The 17,197-nt window shown below is 36.3% G+C and overlaps 1 protein-coding gene across 3 annotated transcripts in view; it reads left to right on the top strand.

Moving 5' to 3' along the window:
• The window catches only part of DCC (DCC netrin 1 receptor), a 1,135,716-nt gene that overhangs the window by 596,967 nt on the left and 521,552 nt on the right, over positions 1–17,197 (top strand). The gene's annotated exons all lie outside the window — the stretch shown is intronic.

The raw sequence follows: 17,197 nt of genomic DNA, 5'->3' as shown, positions 1-17,197 counted from the left end.
GGTAGAGCTATAATTAGGTCTAATGATTTTCTTGTCTTCCTTTCTTTGTCTTATCTGTCTTCCTGTTTGCCTGTTCCAAGGGACTGTTTACATTTAGAATCTTTCCAAGAAGTCTAGGAAGAGGAGAAAAAGAATTTGCAGTTTGCCTGTGTTAGTTTTATTTTAGCAGTGATTCTAATGAAACAATGAAATAAAAAATCACTGAGGTTAGAATTGCGAAAATTGTTGTACAGTGAAATAGGTCTTTTAAAATTTACAAACCCTTGTGTTTTCTTAGATTAAGGAATGCACACCATTGACAATAAATGAATCATTCGGTGGTTAAACTTCTCTTGAATAACCAAAACTTGTTGGTTGATGAAGAGATTCGATTCTTTATGTCATATAACAGGTAATTCACAAAGTGGAAAAAAAAAAAAGAACAAATAGGCCATATCAAAGACGATCAATTGCAGAAAATGAGGCTAAGCTGATTTTAGCATTAACAAGTCACATATATTCTAATTGGTTCAAAGTTCAAGTACATTGTTACTATTTTTTTTTATTAAAATAGACCAGAAATGCCCATGAAGATGTATCATAAGCCAGTGTTCCCTGATTTCAGGCTGTAGGGAACCTCTTTGAGAAAAGAAATTCTCAGAACCTCAATCACTTGTGCTCTCATTTTGAGAAATGTTGATTATGGAGTCTAAGTCTCAGTCCATGAAAATATGTTTTAAATGCAAACAAACAGCAAAATATAAAATTTATCTTTATAATGGTAAAATTCATTTTGGGTCCTAAATGCAATGACAACTAGAAAACAAAGCTGACAACAGAACATAAAACCTTGTGGACCTCAAGTTTATGCCTGTAGACTCAATAAAAAACAAACAAAACAAAACAAAACAGGGCCTGAAACACTATTTAACCCAAACTTGAAACTTTCCAAGGATTTTCTTTTTCATATATGTGTTAAATTGCCAACTTTCTCTGAGCTTTATATTTAATTCAGTCTGAATCCTGCTCCCAAGATTCCTCCATCCTTGTAGGATCTGAACAATAATGAAAGGGCTGGCAACAAAAATGAGTATCTTCTGAAACTCTTTTCCCCAAGGGTTTGGCAAGTGTCTTTCTTTTTTCCTTGCATTTCAGACTGGGAGAAAAAAGTTTCTGCTTTGAAAGCTGATCTCATTACGAGCTTATTTAGTCATAGATATGTCTCTGTGTATGTTATTCACAACATACATTTATTAAATACCAGTAAATGTGACTAAGGTGGCACAATTCCTGTTCTAGGTGATCGGTGGGTAATATTTCTTGAATATTCTTTGTGAATAATTTGCCATAAGTAAATTGACCATAACAAGATACTTTATAAAATGCAAATTCCTGTTTTTCTCAAGTATTTTTTATTATTAGTTTAGGGTTATTTTATTATTAGATTAGGGTTATGCACATCAAAAGATAATGATCATTAAGCAAATGCATAATGAAGTAGGCAGATAGAAGGAGGGATGCTTTTGAGGAAAGTGGAATTAAAGCAAGGGCAGGAGGGGTGCCTGGGTGGCTCAGTGGATTAAAGCCTCTGCCTTTGGCTCAGGTCATGATCCCAGGATCCAGGGATCGAGCCCCACATCGGGCTCTCTGCTCAACAGGGAGTCTGCTTCCTCCTCTCTCTCTCTCTGCCTGCCTCTCTGCCTACTTGTGATCTCTGTCTGTCAAATAAATAAATAAAAATCTTAAAAAGAAAAAAAAAAGCAAGGGCATGAAAGCAAAGTAGGATTGGGATAGACAAAACCGAGGCAGGAAGGTATTGTAGACAGGACCCACCAAAGAGTTAGAGGCAGGAAATCATATTTGGAGGACAGAGATAGCAAAATAAGTCAATCAAAGAAAGAGAGTTATATGATTTCAATCATAGGCGGAAATTAAGAAATGAAACAGGATCATAGGGGAAGGGAGGGGAAATGAAATAATATGAACTTAGAGAGTGAGGCAAACCATAAGAGACCCTTAATCATAGGAAACAAACTGAGGATGGGGAGGGGAGGTGGATGGGGGATGGGGTAGTGGGGGGTGGGCATTAAGGAGGGCATGTGGTGGAATGAGCACTGGGGGCTACATGCATTCGATGAGTCACTAAATTCTGCCTCTGAAGCTAGTAATACACTGTATGTTAATTAGTTGAATTTAAGTTAAACGAATTATGGGGAAAAAAAGAACAATATGGCTGAAGTGAGATGCTCATAGAAACCGCTTCAAACCACTTCAAAAAGTGTCAGCACTTAGATACTGGCGGTGTTTGAGCAGGGCATTGAAATGAAGAAAGAAGTGCTTCTGGAGGGTTCACCAGGCAGTGGTGGGAGAAAGGACATAAAACAAAAAAGGAAGTAGAATACTCAATTCAGAAAATTTGCTGATTTTTGTTTTCTACAGCAAAATGCTTCAAGGAAGGTGTAGAAATAGAATGATCTTTCACGTGTAGCCATTTCTTCAGGAACAGGTACTAATGAGAGCCGCAGGCTCATGAGATGACTCATTGAGGATGGCTTTGAAATCCTGTGGTCCTTACCAAAGGCTCCTCTGCACGGGGCTGCGTGGCTGATGCTGTAAATCCAAACACGGAGGATATCCTCTGCCTTGATGCTTTATGCCCTTCTTGCCTGTTGACTGTATCACTTGCCCAGGGCAGTTATTTCTCAACATCGGCACTCTTCACATCTGGGTCTGGGTGACCTTTGTTCTGAGATGTGTCCTGTTGCTGGTCTCTACCTGCTAGAGGCCAGGAGCACCTTCCCCTGCCTTTCTAAATTGTAACAACCAAAGAGTTCTCCAGACATTGCCAGACGTCCCCTGGGGACAAAATCACCCCCTGTTGAGAACCAGGGGCTAAGCGGAACACAGATTACATTGTTAAATGGTAAACATTTATGGCAGGAGAAGATAAATTTTATCCCTTCTCCAATAATACCAGGCTATGGATTTTGTGAGGGCTGGGGGCAGCTGAGAACCACAAATGTCAGCCATGCCGTTTGCTACGGCTTCTTCACTGGCATATTCCAACCTACTCTTTTCTTCTTCCACGTAACAATAATGGGAAACTGTCCAGGTAACTAATGGATTGTCTGTAAGTCCTAGTTTGCCCAGGACAGTCTTGGTTTATACCTATTTTTTTTAGATGATAAATTATATGATCGTTGGAATACAGAAGTTAGTACAACTGTGAAGGAACAAGCAGGGAGTGCCAAGAATGGGGGAGGCCAAGAGGCATACTGTTCCTCCGGCTGCTTCAAGTCATGTTTCCTGGTGAAGACCCTGAAATTAAGACTTGAAATGACATGAGGAGTTAACCAGGAAAAGGGGCAGAGGGGCTTGTAAGACAGATGCAATAGAAAGTTTTATACGGGGAGACACTGAAAATAAAGAAACGAAGAGTTAGACCAACTGGGTAATATGAAACTCCAAACTTCCCTTTGCAGACTTCACTTCAATTTTGAATCTACCTATCAAATTGTTATCCTATCCAACATAATGGGCGATGGCATTTTGAGGCTATAAATTCTAAATGTGACATATATTTATCTTTGAGAAAAGGAGAAGGATTGATTGCTAGGAATTGTCCAAAAGGAGCGGGAGGTCATTCTCCTAGCTGTGGGTTTGCATATGTGGTGATAATGCACACACCCATCACTTTTTTTTTTTTTTTTATCTGAATGTTTGTAGCTGAGACGTAACTACAGAGGATCCAGCATACCATTACACATATAGATTTCAAAGACTTGGGAAGAAATCTTATTTCAGCATCTGTAGTTGGTTTTATTAAAAGCAGTTTAAATTCCCCTGCCTAGAGCAGTTTGGAATTATAGAGATGGGCTGCAGAAATTTACATTTTAATTGAGGCAGAAGACAAAGTAGGGCATGGTGCAGCATTCACACATTACAAGGAAGAATAAATAAGATATGTATCAGCTGGGAGAAAAGAAATGACTGGTCGTTTTTCATTGCTTCCCACACTTAATTTTTTTTTTCATATGGCAGGGAACTGAGTTAGGTTTGCTCTGCAAAGACAGTTTTTACAGTCAAAATGTTTACCATTTCAGAGTTGTCTTTGCATTGAAATATCTTCACACAGTGGAGTAAATATGCAAATACTCAAACAGGCATGGATGGGTATATGTGTGCCCGTGTGTTTAGTGGTGCCTGTAAATATATTATTTCAAATATCTGTAAATATTAAAAACATCTCAATAAACTTCAAAGGAAATTATTTTAAGGTGCAGGATATAACTGAGAATTATTGACAAAAATAATTGATTTGTTAAAGATGGTAATTTGAGCTGTTGTTAAGTTTTATAGAAATTTATAGAATTTTTCTCTGTGGAAACTTTTTGTCCTGTGATCTGTGTGAAAATCTCTCTGGGGAGATTTTCTCTGGGGAGGACTCAGGTTTTCAAACATGAAGATTTACCTGTGTTGAGCAATCTCTAGGAGAAAATGCCCCATTGATTTTTATTTTCCATACTCATTTTATGTTTGACTCATTCTTAGAAAATTAAGTTAAGCATGCAGTTCTCATAAAGGAAGAAATATATATTTAAAAGTCATGCTATAATAAGGGCTTTTTAAAAGCAATGTACTGTCAATGATTTTCAGAAAATTGCTGTGATTAAGCATATTCACCCATTTTCTTGAACCTTCATCAATTTTATGGTATTTTCCATCAACTGTACATGCATTTTTACAATCTTAACATGTTCTTTTAAACCATAATTGTAATTATGGTTTAATTACATTTACATATTAATTATAAAATAGAAAAGCAATGAAGGACACAGTAGTATATTGGGCTGTCTTTGAGCTAGTTAGTGTAACTAGATCCATGAAAAGGAAATGTAATTCTTTGTCCCCAAGCATGTGCCTCTCACGCATAGAGATCAAAATAATTCTCTACTTTTAGCCACTAAAACTTTTTAATTTGCCTTATATTTTGACTATGAATTTCCCTTTTCCTTTTCCTGGAATTTTAAAATGACACTTGATAGTCTATTAAAAAAATAATAGCATGCCTCCCCCTTGTCACTAAGATTGCTCCTTTCTTAATCATGTACTATTGTTAAATTGAAAAGGCATTTTTCTTAAGGCTTTCTCTCTCTCTCTCTCCTTGTTTTTTTTTTTTTTTTTTTTTTCCCTGCCTTGGAACCATCTGGATCACAATTCTAATTTGTATTGATATTTCTTTTAGTTCTACCCCATAACTGTCACCTCAGGATGATTTTGTTTGTTTGTTTGTTTTTGTTTTTTTTTTTTTTGTTTTCTCCTGTTTCACTCTTAGTCCATTATTATTTGGGTATGCTTGTTATGTTTTGATCTGTTTGTCTCTTCCATGTTTGGGTTTCCTTTTTAATTTTTTTGCTTTCTTTTGGACATCCATAAACAATGTTTTAGAAAATATTTGGAAAGTGAATGTTTTGAGTCCTTGTATAGTTCAGATGTCATTAACTTGCCATTATGATTGTAGTAGTATGTAATAGTATGGCTGAAAGTAGATTTCGAAGTTCACAATTATTTTTCCTCACAATTCTGAAGGCATTCCTTTATTGTCTTACATAACATTCAGCGTTGCTTATGAGAGATATAATGCCAACTTGATCGCCATCTCCTTGCAGACGCAGCTTTTCCTTTTGGAGGCTTTTATAATCTTTGAATCTTTGAAGACATGACATTTCATTGAGTTATCAGTAGGTGTGGGTCTTGCTGGGCACTTTACCACATAATAACCACTTTATTTTGAAGAGTTTTTTTATTTTTCATTTCTGATGGTTTTTTATACTGTTTTTTTTTTTTTTGAGGTTTTTCCAAATATAACCTCTCTTACAATTTGTTATGCCTTCTCTTCTTAAAATTCTTATTAAATAGATGTTGGCATGCTGTCTCTCTCTCCCTCTCTCTCTCTCTCCTTTTTTATAGTTTCCATTTATTCACCTTTTTGTTTGGTACAAAAATGAGATTTCCCAATTTACAGACTTTTAATCCTCTAGAACTCTGTATTCTTGGATTTCTTTTTATCATATCACCTTGTTCTATTTTATAGATGCAACAATTTCTCAAAGCATTGATGGAATATAGTAAAGTCCTTTTCTGTTTCTTGCATTAACTTAATGTCTCTTAAGATCAGCTGTTATCTTGGCTCATTTTGGATCTTTTGCGTTGTGTTGTTAATTTTCTCAGTGTGTTTGCTAATCATTGATTGTTCATTCATATTTATGAAAGAAATACGACCTGGTAGTGACCTGGCTGGTTTCACTGTAGAGTGGAAGGAGAGGTAACAGAAAAATACATTAGAAAGCTCACAGAATTAGAATGGCTTAAGCCTCAACTCTACTTACAAAATTCATTAAATTTCTTTAGAGAGTAATCTTTAATTTTAGAAATGCAAGGACGCCTTATTGGTAATGGTCTTTCAGTAGATACCAGACAGTGGTAGGTGGCGAATGGTGTAGATATTCCTTAGACACACTTGTCTCATTTTCTTGCCCCACTTTCTATATTTTTCTACATATCTGGGTCTTGTGTTATAAAGAATAGCTCCCACCTCCTTATAGGCTTTGTCTTATAAATGTTACAAGTCTTACCCTCAACCTGCTTTGTTTAAAACAGCAATATCATCTTACTCATTTTGTCTCTTCCAGATATTTATCCCATAAAAGCTGCTCCACTGAGACCTAACCATCTCCTCAACCCATTATTTTTTCAGAACTCCAGTAGGTTTCTTATGTTTTGATCTCTCCCTTCTAATTTCAGTAAGATTTTGGGGAGGCAATAAAAAGAAACTCTTCATTTTCATATTTTGTACCAGAAGCAATATTTTCAAGGTAAAAACAAAATCCAAGGATGTGCACCCCTCTTTGTATCTATACTAACCCTCTGATTAAGAAGCAGTAAATGTAATCAGGATTTCCATTAAGAAAGTGAGCTCCATGGTTCTTAGTTCTGGTACATCTGTCTATGCATAATGGCTACCAGATAGAACAAGTAAGGCAGAATGGCAAAACAGTGTAGAAATTCCAAGCCCAGACCATCATCTAGGGACTCTGTCATTTGTTGACTGTGTAATTGCTCTCAAACTCCACCGCAAACATGGTGTAAATTAGGAGAACATTTGTTTCTCGATCCTTGATTCATTTCATTCATTTCCTTGTAGGTTTCTCATTATAATACCATTAATCATACTACAGTGGGATTATACCTGAGAAAATGGGCAGTGGAGCCCAAATGGTCCAGTTTCAGTAGTCCTCTATTGCAGTCAATTGACTCCGCCTTGGAATGTAGCCAACCATACTCCTGGGTTCACAAGCATCTAGACACTGAGCAGTCCTTATCGGCATTTCCATTTTTCTGACTGTCTGTCCTGAATTATCTGATTCATCACATTCTGTTTGCATGGGCATAACATGAAAAGTAGTTCCAAACTGTCTGAGTAAATGCATTTCATATAATTATTACTTAAGCTAATGCATTTCTTTCTGCCTATATAATAGTTTTCCCTTCTTATCAATATTGCCCAGCAAGAAAGCTCAAGCTATTTAACCAGCAAAACTGCCGATATTTACAACCTTTTAAGTCAGTAGAGGAATTTAGGTAATTTGTTTTTTAGTGTTTACTGGTTACTTAATGAATATTGTGCTCAGGGTTTTTAAATATTTATACTCTATCTCATTCCAAAAATAATTTTAAGTGTCTTGAACATTACAGAATATAAAATGTAAAGAATTAGAATCTGAACGCTGTGTAATGAAAGCAAATTTTTACCAAAATTAGCTTACCAAATAAGGAAACTCTGGAGATTTATATAATGTTATGCATATTTTAAAGTTCTGGATGTTATTGTTACAAAAATCAACCCTTCCTCTTTCTTATACAATTATTCAAGAAAGATAAAACAGAAAGCTTATATATGTAGGTCTGTCTAACTTATACCTGAAACATTCAGATGATTGACATTTTTTATTCTATCTATGAAAGGATTGCTTCTCTGTGGACTTAACTGAAATGTGTCAAAGAGAAATTTTCTATGAGAGAAATACATACACACTTAAAAAATGAAAAACTTCTTAATTATGTATCTTAGTCTCATGTTTATTCAGTCTTCGATTATTGCACATTCAATTGTAAATCTATAATAAATTAAGAGACTATTATTTTTAAAAATCATGATATAAACATTGGGTATGATAAAGCATTTTGTACTCAAATGTTTTATATTTCTATTAGTTTAAAAAATTGTTACTCCTGTTTATGTGCTGTGCATATAAAAAAGTTTAATCTTCCTATTAGGAAGAAGACACATGTGCATTGTGTATGAAAAGATTGCCAATAACATTTATATACATCCCTAAAGCAGCCTTTGTTGAAAAAAAATGAACTTGCATGGGTCATGTTCTACGCCCATAGCAGCGTACTATTTCCTGTTAGGTTTGAATTTACTTATAAGTGACAAAACACAAACAAGTTTTGTTCTCGTTTCAATTTTTGTTCTTTTTGTGTTTTTGTTTTTGTTGTTTTTTACATGGCTATTTTAAAAAAATTCAAGCAGGCATCCCTTTACCATCTACTAGGATAATATAATGTTGGCTACCTAGAAAATTATTATTATTATCTTTTAAGAGAGCACACAACAAAGAACATTCTTTCTCTTTGGAACCTCTTAAAATAATGTGGTCCTAAATTTTAGAAATATTTTCTTTTAATTAAAGTGAGTACAAAGATATAGAGAAGAGTTTCATTCTTATGTTTTCTCTCTCTCAAAATAATTATACTTTTGATTAAAATATTTTGTTTTAATCTTCAGAATTTTGACCATAATTTTATTTTTTAAAAAGTATGACCTACAGGATTGTTTCCCAGATGTGATTTTGGAGAAGTTAATAACTGAACATAGTGAAGACACTGTCTTGTCTCCTTCTCTCTTCTTGAAAATAGAACAAACATAGATAAGACATTATAGTGGCATGGTTTGTATTCTCCATAACACACTGAATTAGATGATGGAAAAATTTCCATGGCTGTTAGCATGACTGGAGTGGCAGAAAATAATTTCAGAGACAGATAAGGACCAGAAATGGGGGTTGGATTCACAATACCAGTGCCCAAGTACCCATTCATCCTACAGGTAGAGAGAGGTCTATAGCAGTTGCCTGTGATCACATAGCACCTAAAATGTAGAAAGATACTGCCTAGAGTTTGGCCAGTACTTACACCTTGGAATAGTAAATCACTGTTGGATCCATAGTATACATTTTGGGGGTAAGAAGGAAATAAACTATAGTCCTTCATTTTATGGCTAGAAAATTAAAGCTGAGAGGACTATTTATTTGTCCAAAGTCTCACAGCAGGTTAGTGGTGGAGACTAGAGTAAAACCTAGAGATTGTAATTCCTGATATATTGATCTTTCCTCAATAGTGCCTCATCCCCTGTGTGCTAAATAAAATAAAATTAAAGAACAAATTAGCATATTCAGCATCCAAAAAATTCCTCTTGTGCCCTCAACTAAAAAGTGATAAAAGAGATTGTGTTAATAATAAAAATATCATTGGTTTTTATTTCCCCACCTACATGCAATACCCAATGTCTATCTTATCTACCCACACACATATTGATATTTTGAAGATCACAATTGGAAAGATAGCTTACATGTGCTAAATTGTGTATAAGAAGAAGTTCTTTTAGAAATCCACATGAGGTAAATATGAAACAGACCAAATATGACTGATTTGTAACAAAATAATTAGCTTAAGCCAATAGGATAATAATAAGCATAACTAACATCATTAAACATTTTAATGTACCATGTAGTCTTTTAGGCATTCATATTTAATTCACTTAATTCTTATAACAGCTCTTCCCTACGTATCATTATTTCCCCTAGTTCATGGATGCCTAGAGAAGTTAAGTAAGTTGCCTGAGATTATACAACCAGTGAGTGGAGGAGATAGGATTCAATGATTTACATTTTTGAAGACGACATTTATGTGTCTAAGTTTATTTATATATGGCTCAATTGTATGTCCATCTTATCTGATGTAGAAAGATGTTAGGGTTTGAAGCCCATGGCCAAGAAGGAATTCTTGAGACACCTTTGGTGCCAAAAGATGGTTTTACTAAAGCGTGAGAACAGGACCTGTGGACAGAAAGAGCAGCATTGAGGTCAAGAGGAGTGGCTGATTATATACTTTCAAGTTGGGAGGGGGCTAGGGATAGCGTAAGTCTCTAATGAATTTTGGAAGCAAAGTTTCTATGACCTTTAGGTGGCTAGCTATTGTTAGGAAAAGGTCATTTATTATCATCTAATAAAACCACGGTCATAATGCCCTTCAGATATATAGGGGTGGGTCATACATGTGGGAGATGATTGCCAACATATATCTTGGGGGATAGAGGTAGAGATGATATTTCCAAAGGAATTTTTTAAATACTATTTTTTTAAGAATTTATTTATTTATTTATTTATTATTTTTAATTTTTAATTTTTTATAAACATATAATATATTTTTATCCCCTGGGGTACAGGTATGTGAATCACCAGGTTTACACACTTCACAGCACTCACCATAGCACATACCCTCTCCAATGTCCATAACCCCACCCCCTTCCCCCAACCCCCCTCCCCCCAGCAACCCTCAGTTTGTTTTGTGAGATTAAGAGTCACTTATGGTTTGTCTCCCTCCCAATCCCATCTTGTTTCATTTATTCTTCTCCTACCCCCTTAACCCCCCCCGTTGCATCTCCACTTCCTCATATCAGGGAGATCATATGATAGTTGTCTTTCTCCACTTGACTTATTTCGCTAAGTATGATAACCTCTAGTTCCATCCATGTCGTCGCAAATGGCAAGATTTTATTTCTTTTGATGGCTGCATAGTATTCCATTGTGTATATATACCACATCTTCTTTATCCATTAATCTGTTGATGGACATCTAGGTTCTTTCCATAGTTTGGCTATTGTGGACACTGCTGCTATAAACATTTGGGTGCACATGCCCCTTCAGATCACATTTGTATCTTTAGGGTAAATACCTAGTACTGCAATTGCTGGGTTGTAGGGTAGCTCTATTTTCAACTTTTTGAGGAAACTCCATGCTGTTTTCCAGAATGGCTGCACTAGCTTGCATCCAGAGGAATTTTTATATGTTAAAGTAGACTTACAGGATCCTGGGAGTCAGGCTAAGATTGCCTTTTGCTCTTGGCAAAGTATTAACATCCAGGCAGCTAAGTTCCTAGAGGAATGTCACTCCTCCTGTTTCAAGGAAGTGGGCTATAGGTAGTAAGGAAATTTAATTTTTCTTTTGCTTTTGTTGCATACATCATTAGTCATAAAGCTTTCTTGATTTCTTAGATCTACACTGTTCTATTCTTTCTATTGCGATTCTAGAGCCCGTGGCATATAGCCAAAGAGTTTAAATATACAGTCATGTAGCTTGCCTATCCTTGTCTCCTATGTTCTTTGTTTCTTGTTTTACCCAAGTGTTGTTTATTCAGGAGACCAAAGACTTTTTTTTATAGATACGGATTTTATTTACTTATTTTTTTCAGTACATTATTAAATGCTGAGTTTTGTTGACTGACTGTGGATGTTACCCATACATATGGATTGATTGAAGAGCATTTTAGGAGACTAAAGGGAAGTAATAAGAGATTCGGTTAAATAAGGTTGTACTTGTTCCAGTTTTCTAGATATGTCTTCCTCCAGTACTAATCCCTAGCACTGCCTCAGCTTTTAAGTTGAGCATCTTCTCTTTGCTATCTATAGTGATGCCCTCTTTGCTTCTTTCCCTGCATATCACCCATTCTTTATTTGTAAAGACTTCAAGAACTTCACATTCAATTCTGTTTTCTCATTTATCTTATCACTTACCACTGCTGCAGGGTGCTTCATACTTAAACTTACCATATGGAAAGTGAATTCATTATTTATCTTTATAAAGTAAAACATTCCTGTTTCTAAACTACCTGTGCTATTCAGTAGTATCATAATTTGTGAGGCCCTGGAGTAGTGCTCATTTGGATTAATTTACCAAACACTGTGTGCCAGAAACTACATGCTCAGTACAAAGGGAGAAATATGTTACCATTCCCTCCTGAGGTAGCAGGTAAATAAGATGATTGTTAGAACACAAGGTGAGATGTTTTACCCTAGAAATCTGCATAGAAACACATGACAATCACCGTTTGCATTTGCATAGATCTCAAAAAGTACTAAACAATTGTGTGTAAGTTTAATCTTTGAAACAACCCTGTGAGGTACTGTTGCTGCCTACAGATTCTGAGGAATCAAGTGACTTGCCTAAATGCTCCCCTGTCTTAGTCCATTCAGGCTCCTAGAACAAAAATACCATAGACTGGATGGCTTATAAACAACAGAAATTTATTACTCACAGTTCTGGGGGATGGGATGGCCAAGATCAGGATACCAACAGATTCAGTGTCTAATGAGGACTGCTTGCTGGGTCCTTACCTGGTGAGAGGGAGGAGGGAGCTCTCTGGAACATTTTTTTTTTTTTTAAAGGTTTTATTTATTTATTTGACAGACAGAGATCACAAGTAGGCAGAGAGGCAGGCAGAGAGAGAGAGGAGGAAGCAGGCTCCATGCTGAGCAGAGAGCCCAATGCGGGGCCTGATCCCAGGACCCTAGGATCGTGACCGGAGCTGAAGGCAGAGACTTTAACCCACTGAGCCACCCAGACACCTCTGGAACATCTTTTATAAGGGCACTAATCCCATTTGTGAGGGCTCCACCTTCATGAGGTAACCACCTCTCAAAAGCCCCACATCTTAATACCCCCATGCAGGGGATTAGGATATCAACATATGAATTTGGGAGGACACAAGTATTGAGTCCATAGCACCTCCTCAATGTGTGGTGGCAGCATGACTGTTACAGACCTCTCAGTGGTTCTCTGTTTCTTGTGTTCTTCCTTTGCTCCTCCACAACGTGGAAGGAGAATACATGTCTCATACATCCTTGAATATCACGGCAGTACTCAATACTAGGGCTGGTACACAGGGGGTCCCCCTCCCCAAGTATTTGTTATTTTATAAGCAGAATTAAATTCAATGTGTTGAAATGAAAGACAGATTATAGCTCAGTTTCCATGAGAATTTTCAGCTACCTCATCTTGAAATGAAATGAATTGCTTCATCCATAGAAGTCTTAAGCAGGGTCTGGATGAACCCTTTTGGGGGGGGGGGGTTGGGCAGTATTTATGCATATGGTAAGATATTTGAATAAATGACTTATAAGATTCCTTCCAGCTCTCCATTTCTATGATTAATTTGTTTATCTACTACCTCTGCTCCTATAGACTGAGTTTGGTTTTATCTTCTTTTAAAAGATACCTAATACCACTATCCTCAGCCACTAATTCTCAAAAGAGAAAGGGTTGTTATTTAAGACAGTTATGCAAACTCATCATCCATCAGTACAACGCAGAGTACATGGTATTCTTGAACCCTCCCTCTGACAACTTAATTTAGGACATCTTGTGTGGAATGAGTTCATTTCCATCCTTGGCATGGTGCATTGTCTTGTTAGAGGACTGAACCTGAAGATCATCATCTTTTTTTTTTTTAAATGATTGTTCTAGTTTCCATAAAAGTAAGTTAAATAAAGCTAAAACTTTTAAAAGAAACATCTCTGGCAGAAAAGGACAATTATTTTGTGACATCTAAGGAGATCTGTAAAACTTTGAGGAGTTGCTGTGAGGCTTGGTGGGATAGTCAAAGGCAAGAAGGATATGAAAAGCTCTTTCCTGCTTTCATTTTACATAGGGAGTTTTAAGTGGGTTCTGACTCCAGTGTACAAGAATGTTTGGCAAATGTACAAGAATATGCTTAGCAATGGAAAGAAGTGTGAGAGGAGCACATTATAAGTCTAGAATATTCTAACTCCTGAATAAAATGGGATGAATGTATTTTTTTTTCTTAATAACAATAGCCACCTCCAATGTTAATATAATGTTTCTTCATGTGAAATTTAAATGAAAACCTGAGGTGGTATCATTGCCTCATGTGGTAATGAATCTTCATACAGGTGACTGAATTGTCAGGAATTTGGGATGGATCAGGCTATGATCTGGCATGTTTCAAGTTCAAATGTGAACAGAAATGAAAGGATGAATTAGATGAGTTCTCCGGGTACCCAAGAAATGGTAAGGATTGAGGGTCTATGGTGTCATTTTCCTGGGTGCATATTTCTGCTGTTTCAGTGACAAAAATTAAAATCTCTGCCTTGCAGAAACAAATAACTCTCAGTTTTATAAATTCTGAGAATTTCCTACAATTTTCCATGCTACCTATCAGAGAGACATTCCTTTCACTCAGGGTAATGTTTAACTTAGGGTAAATGAGGAGTTTTCCTTGAATCAAACCAACATTTTAAAAAGCATCACTTATTTTCCTTTGAATGATTGCAACATGAAAAATGTATTCCACACAGATGGCCAAGCTGACAGTTCTCCACACTGGCAAAAAAGAAATCAAAAAAGAAATCTTAACCTAGGTGCGTGTAGCAAGTATACTTCAGGAATAGTCATAGTGCTTACGTCTCTTTCAAAATGTTAAAATTAACGTTGCCCATCAGATTTTCTATAAGAGGCAACCATCTAGTTTCATTGTTTTTTTTCTTACTTGGATTTGTTATTATGATATTCTTTTTAAAAAACTATCTTTGAAATAAGTGAATAAAATAGTAGATTCTTGGCAAATTGGTCTCAAAATGTCCACCAATTTAGGGATATGAGGGAAGTAGGGGAGAAAAAGCAGTATTTACTTCAATTAGTTGCTTCCCTTAAGAATAAAATGTCTTTTTTTTTTTTTTTAATTATTTTAAAAATGAGGGCTGGGGCTCCTGGGTGGCTCAGCTGGTTGGGCGTCTGCCTTTGGCTTGGGTCATGGTCCCAGAGTCCTGGGATCAAGCCCATATCAGGCTCCCCACTCAGCAAGGAGTCTCCTTCTCCTTCTGCCCTTCACCCTGCTTGTGCTCTTTCTCTCAAATAAGTAAATAAAATCTTTTTTAAAAAGAAACATGAAAAATAAAATGGGGGAAAATAAACCCATACGTTAAAAAAAATGAAGTATCCTGAGCACACTCTAGTTGTATTTTAGTGAAACAGGTATTCTAGTAAAACATGAACTCATGGTACTGAAACTTGTATTATGTAGGCATGACCTTAGTGGCAGTTAATATAAAATTAGTTGCAGATATAGTTTTTGCTTTACATAATGTAAATTAAATTCAGTTGGAAAAATAATTCTAATTAAATGTTTTAATTAGAAGCCTTTTGACTCTTCTGTAATTTAATAAACAGCATACTTCTAGTAGCCAAGGTACCAAATTTATTTAAGAAAGGTTTCAGTGGATCAAATTTCTCACTGCAAATAAATCTCATAAATCTGATTACTCCATGCAGGTTTTTGTTTCTTTGTTCATTTTGTTTTTAACATTCATTAGGCAATTAGTTCTTTCTATGAGAATGGGGACATTCTCATAGAAAGATGTTTTGAGATTTTTTTTTTTTTGTCTCATGCCTTGTCTTTTATCCAGTAATAGTCATAGCAATGACAAATAATAAATATTTCCATAGCAAATCCTTATTTACCAAACATGGGTCCCAAATGTATTTTAAAGCAGTAACATTTTAAGACATTAAACTCACCTAAACAGGGTGACTTCCAAGTAGCAACATAATTAGTATGAATTTAATTAGCTGTCTATGAAAATATTATTTAAGGAGACAAACACCTCCATTGTCAGCCATTTGTTGCTCAGCATCTAACATGGACCCAGAACTGCTTTAAGTGAATATGTGATAGAGAATTACTTGGTCTTTTTTTTTTTTTTTTTTAAAGATTTTATTTATTTACTTGACACACACAGAGAGAAATCACAAGTAGGCAGGCAGAGAGGGAGGGGGAAGCAGGCTCTCCACTGAGCAGAAAGCATGATGCAGGACTCTTTCCCAGGACCCTGAGATCATGACCTGAGCTGAAGGCAGAGGCTTAACCTACTGAGCCACCCACGTACCCTAGAATTCCTTGGTCTTTTGTAGTACATGTTAGGTCCTCTCTCTCTCTCTCCCTTTTAAATTTTATTTATTTTATTTTTATTTTTTTTTCAGTGTTCCAGAATTCATTGTTTATGCACCACACCCAATGCTCCATACAATACATTCCCTCCTTAATACCCACCACCGGGCTCACCTAACCCTCCCACTCTCCTCCACTCTGAAACCCTCAATTTGTTTCCCAGAGTCCACAGTCTCTCATGGTTTGTCTCCCTCTCTGATTTCCCCCAACTCACTTCTCTCTATCTCTTAACCAAAAGTCAAGATAGGAGGTTTAGAGTAAGCAGCAAGAGATAGTAAACATGGACACGACTTTTATCTCAGCTTAGACTATTAACAGCTTAATCTCAAGAAGAAATTTAACTTTGCTGTATTTCCATTTCCTCTCCCATAAAATGTTGAATGTAATATCTACTTTGAATGATTCCTGAGAACCTGTTTTTGCGAATCCCCTAACACTGTTTAGTTAATATTCCCTCTATATTCCCCTTCCCCTCAGTCTCCTCTCCTTACCACCTAGTGAAGGTCAGAAGAAGATCTGGACATGCAAAGATCAGGTCCCAGTCCAATTGACTCTCATCCCTTCTCTATGGAGACTGATCAGCTTCTAGAGAATCCACATCCACTGCTTAAACTAGAGTGTCCTTTCTCTGCTGCTGTATCCTTTTCACTGAGAAATAAAAAAGAACACTTGGCACATAACAACTTTGTTCAAATTCTTATAGAAACTTAAACACTAGCATAATCTCTCACATTTCAAAGCTGAGAACCTAGGGTGGCAACTCCAGGCCCCTAAAGTTCCTACCTAATGAAGGTCCTAGCTGTTCGTTCCAGTCAACAACTGAAAATAGGGCCCATCTCCCAGTCTCTGTAGAAGTGTAGGAGCTTAACTTTAAGTGCCAGTTAAAAAATCCAAATGACCTAGCCATATGAATGAAATTCCCATTCTGTCCTGTACTGCCTTTCCCCCAGCACATCCCTTCCTTTCAAAAGGCTGTATTCTCTTTCAATGAAGTTGGGTTGATTTCACACTGAGCTCTCTTCCCTACTGCAGTAGTTATTACTGAGTAAAGCTTGTCAACACCACTTTAACA

Source organism: Mustela nivalis (genome assembly GCF_964662115.1).
Source record: "Mustela nivalis genome assembly, chromosome: 14".
NCBI classification, from domain to species: domain Eukaryota; kingdom Metazoa; phylum Chordata; class Mammalia; order Carnivora; family Mustelidae; genus Mustela; species Mustela nivalis.
This window is presented reverse-complemented; position numbering and strand designations above follow the sequence as displayed.